This window comes from Neovison vison, chromosome X (genome assembly GCF_020171115.1).
Source record: "Neovison vison isolate M4711 chromosome X, ASM_NN_V1, whole genome shotgun sequence".
Lineage (NCBI taxonomy): Eukaryota > Metazoa > Chordata > Mammalia > Carnivora > Mustelidae > Neogale > Neogale vison.
The window spans coordinates 4,692,713-4,697,891 of record NC_058105.1 but is presented as its reverse complement, the minus strand read 5'-3'; the positions used below and the strand labels follow the sequence as shown (position 1 = coordinate 4,697,891).

The window sequence follows — 5,179 nt, the reverse complement described above, 5'->3', positions numbered from 1 at the left end:
TCTGCCTGTCTCTCTGCCTACTTGTGTTCTCTCTCTCTGTCAAATAAGTAAATAAAATCTTCAAAAAAATAAAAGAGTTTCAAGACTCTTTTAGACTATTTAGACTATTATTTAGACTAGTTACCTGTGCCTTTGGTAGTATAGCCAAGAAATCATTGCATAATCTAATGTTGCAAAGCTTTTGTCCTGTGTTTTCTCCTGAGAGTTCTATTGTTTGAGGTCTTACATTGATACATTTTGAGTTAATTTTTGTGTACAGTGTTAGGTAATGGTCTAACTTCATTCTTTGGCATGTGGATAGTCAGTTTTCCCTGCACCATTTGTTGAAAAAGGAAGCCAAGATTATTGGTATTAACTTTAAAAATGGGTTTAAACTAATTACTACCCCACCTGCTTCTAAGTGTTCTTTAGAAGAACAGAAAAGATAACCCATTTCTCAACCTATCATAATACATATGACTAAAAAGAGATGACCATAACAAGATCTGAGTAACTCATGAAAAATGGTATAAAAAGGAAATTCTGAACATGATACCCTACTCTTTTTTAGTTCATTCATTACAGCCCTTGGACCCTCTGTGTTCTATTTTCCCCACCCCGCTCTTGCCGCCCTTCCTACGGGGAACTGTCATTGGTTTCTGTTCAATGTTTGCCCACAGTCCTAACTAATTGCAAGTGGCAGAGCTGAGATTGGGCCTTGATTGCTCAGAAACATGTTGGTTATTTGATAAGCAGGTAGAATTAACTCTTGGGCATCTGTAGCCTGGTCCTTAGGGATGTTTGTAGAAACTGGCCTTGTGTCTGTCGGTAAGGACAGCCACAAGGCTTCACCTCTTACAGCCACTGCTACTGACATAGATTAAAGCTAGGATGGCAATTAAAGTGGCTTATAGCTCTAGTGAAAGGGACTTTCAGGGGTTAGAGCTGAGGCCTGTTGAAATAAAGGGAGGTAATCTCTAAGATGTCAGATAAGCCCATGTGTCCAGGAAGGGTCACTGTGCTGTTTTTACAGGTGTCACCCAGAAGACACTGTCCTCAAATAATAATGTTCATGATATACAATTAAAACGGGTTTTGGCTTGTTGATTTTTGCCATTCTAACTGGTGTAAGGTGGTATCTCACTGTGGTTTTGATTTGAATCTCCCTGATGGCTAATGATGATGAAGATTTTTTCATGTGTCTGTTAGTCCATTTGTATGTCTTCATTAGGAGAAGTGTCTGTTCATTTCTTCTGCCCATTTTTTGACTTGATTATCTGTTTTGTGGGTTTTGAGTTTGAGAAGGTTTTTAATAGATCTTCGATATCAGCCCTTTGTCTATAGTGTCATTTGTGAATATCTTCTCCCATTCCATGGGTTGTTGCTTTGTTTTGTTGCCTGTTTCCTTTGCTGTGTAGAAACTTTTTATCTTGATGAAGTCAAAAGTTCATTTTCATTGTTGTTTCCCTTGCCTTTGGAGATGTGTCTTTAAAGGAGTTGCTATGGCTGATGTCAAAGAGGTTACTGCCTATGTTCTCCTCTAAGATTTTGATAGCTTCCTGCCTCACATTGAGGTCTTTTATCCATTTCAAGTTTATCTTTGTGTATGGTGTAGGAGAATGGTTGAGTTTCATTTTTCTGTACATAGCTGTTCAATTTTCCCAGAGCCATTTATTGAAGAGACTATCTTTTTTCCACTGGATATTTTTTCCTGCTTTGTTGAAGATTATTTGACCATGGAGTTGAGGGTTCATATCTGGACTCTCTACTCTGTTCCATTGGTCCATGCGTCTGTTTTTGTGCCAGTACCATGCTGTCTTGGAGATCATGGCTTTGTAATAGAGCTTGAAATCAGGCAATGTGATGCCCCCAGTTTTGTTTTTTCTTTTTCAACATTTTCTTGGAAATTTGGGGTCTTTTCTGGTTTCATACAGATTTTAGGATTGTTTGTTCCAGCACTTTGAAAAATGCTGATGGTATTTTGATCAGGATGATGTTGAAAGTATAGATTTCTCTGGGCAGCACAGACATTTTAACAATGTTTATTTTATTTTATTTTAGAGAGAGAGCATGGGGGAGGCAGAGGGAGGGAGAAAATCTTTTTTTTTTCCAATTTATTTATTTTCAGAAACACCAATGTTGGAGACAATGTGGAGAAAGGGGAACCCTTTTACACTGTCAGTGGGAATGCAAGTTGGTGCAGCCACTTTGGAGAACAGTGTGGAGATTCCTCAAAAAATTAAAAATAGAGCTACCCTCCCTATGACCTGGCAATTCCACTCCTGGGTATTTACCCCAAAGATAGAGATGTAAGGAAAAGAAGGGCCATATGTACCCCAATGTTCATAGCAGCAATACCCACAATAGTGAAACTGTGGAAAGAGCCAGGATACCTTTCAATAGACAAAAGGATAAAGAAGATGTGGTCCATATATACAATGGAATATTACTCCGCCATCAGAAAGGATGAAATCCCAGGTTTTACATCAACATGGGTGGGACTGGAGGAGATTATGTTGAATGAAATAAGTCAAGCAGAGAAAGTCAATTAGAACATAAGGAATAGGAGGCAAAGAAAAAACAAAAACAAAAAGAGTATCGTGAAAAACAGAAAGAGAAGAAGAAAAACAAAAGGCTTATGAAACAGGCTGGGAAGACTCCATCGGGCCCAGAGAAGGAGGACGTGGACACCAAAACTACTGGAACTGCAGCACCGGCCCCTGCCCCTGCCCCCGCCCCCCAGAAGGAGGGGTCTGGAGCCTGTGAGAAGAAAGAGGGCCGTCGAGGGAAAGCTCAGTCGAAGGTGAAGGAGGAATCTGAAGACGAGATCCCTGTGCTGGTCCCGATAGGGGGGACACCAGCCAAAGGAAACGCGGAGGTGCCAAAACAAGCCGCAGGAAAGAAGTCTCCAAAAAAGAGTCCTGCTCCCAGCACACCCCGTGGGAAGAAGAGAAAGGCTTTTCCGGGTTTGGAGACCCCAAAGGCTGTGGAGCCCAAGACCCCAGGCAGTGGCCCGGAGAAGAAGCCAAGAATCAAAGAAGACGCAGAGAAAGAAAAAACTCTTCGCGGGGGAAAAAAGACCCAAGACAGATGACCAAAAAGCCAGGGGCTAAGTTCTTCACCACTGCTAGTAAATCTGCAAAAAAAAGCTCCCTGCACTCCCAAACAGTGGCCCCAAAAGCCCAAAGCACCCCAGTCGACCTAAAAATCCAGAGCCTCAGGCAGAAGGGAGCATCCACATTCCCCGAAGAGCTTTTTAAAAATGCAGGGTCCTGAGCCCCACACCATGCAGTCTTCTCCGGGAGTGAGGCCCAGACTTCAATATTTTTTAAAACCTCCGCAAGTAGTTCTGACATCCGTTTGTGCGCGTGAGAACCAGTAGTTTTGAAGTAAATCAATTTAAAAAAAAAAAAAACGGGTTTTGGCAATTAATAAGGATAATTCCTTGCTAAATAAAATATACAAACCAGTTGTTACAGTGCTGTGTCAACTTCTGAATTCAACTACTTCTACTCAATCAAAACACTTGATATGGCTTAAATAAACTAAAGAAATAGGTTTCTCACATAATATGCTTTTTGTAGTGAATAAAGGTAACTATAGCCAATCCCTTCAGGAGTGCATGTACATTGAGTTTAGGATTATGCTGCATCATCTAAACTCACCAATAATAATGATGGCAAAATAGTAGCCCCTATTCACTGAGCACCTACTAAGTTTACATAATAAAATGTAAATGTGGGGCACCTGGGTGACTCAGTGGCTGAGTGTCTAGCTCTTGGTTTTGGCTCAGGTCATGATCTCATGAGCTGTGGGATCAAGGCCCCCATCTGACTCCCTGCTTAGCATGGAATCTACTTAAAGCTTCCCTTCCTCTCCCCCAACCCCCACTCATTCTTGCTCTATCTCTCAAGTAAATAAATCTTTAAAAAAGGAAATGCATGATTTCACTTAATTATCACAATAGCCTTTCAAAGTAGACATTATTTTTTTTCCATTTTCCAGTGTGTCCAGTTTCCATTCTACTCTCCCAGGCTGCCATTTTACTTGTTCTCTTGTGGTTAGAAAGAGACTGGTCTAACAGTGAAGAATAATATGTTCACTTCATACCCACCACAGTGTGTCTTGCCTCCCATTCTGATGGCCTTCTAGAAGTTTCGCCCCTTCTTGTTCTGTCCTTTGGCAAAATCAATTTTCCCTGGAGGAGATAGTAGTGGTTAGAAGGGGGCCTGAGGAAGACTTTTGGGAACAAGTTAATATTTTGTTTCTTGACCTGGATGGAATTCCATTGGTGTGTTCACTTTAAAAATTCATTGTTTTTATAATTTTCTGTGTATATATACTATACTTAAAAAAAAAAAAACTCCTATCCTATTTGGCCCTGATCTGTTACTATTTTTTATTCCAATTTGAATAAGTTATTCAGTCTCCTGTTAAATGGCCAGGAACTGTCCTATGACAAAGTATCAGAAGGCTAGATGGAATTAAAAAGATAGCATGCTACATGGCCAAGCAGTCTATGTGTAATCAGTATGGAACCTTTGATCTGTTGAGCACTGTGTTCTCCACATGACCGAGTTAAGTTAGCCAGTTAGCACAAAATGGTCCCATCACAAATTGTTTTTTTGCATAAATCCAAAAGATTCGTTCTTACGCCTAGGTGTACTCTGGTCAGACCTATGAGCAAAAGCTTTATCATTTGCATGAAGCTGCTTTTGAAAAACAAAATAGGCTCTTTGGGGTATTTTTGAGCCTGTCTCACTTAGAAAAGGCCAGAAAACAATCTACTCCATTGATTTACCCTGGGACAGAATTCAGATTAATTTTGGTGGCAGGGATGGGGTTGTTTATCTCCTCACTATCCATCTGCCAAAGTGGATGGAAAACTATGATGAATCCCTCTGACCCCAGGGAATGTCAAGAACACATTAAAAAAAAAGAGAGAGAGAGTGGTATTGACTGATGATGTTTGTTCAATACTTCATGTGTGCTTAGTGAATATATTTTCCTCTTAATCCCAGTTTCCCAACCAGGATTACAGATCCATTTTACAGATTAGGAAAGTAAAGACCAGAGGGGGAAAGTGGTTTTCCAAGAATATATAAACTGAAGGTGGCAGAACACAGGTTAAAATGTATCCTTTCTACTATCCTACAGTATGTGTACACCCAAATCACTTAGAGGGAGGAGGCAGGTAGAT

The 5,179-nt window shown here is 40.4% G+C and overlaps 1 pseudogene; it reads left to right on the top strand.

The window, feature by feature from the left end:
• Positions 1 to 2,542: 2,542 nt before the first annotated feature.
• LOC122896813 lies at positions 2,543 to 3,380 on the top strand (annotated as a pseudogene).
• The last annotated feature ends 1,799 nt before the right edge of the window (positions 3,381 to 5,179 follow it).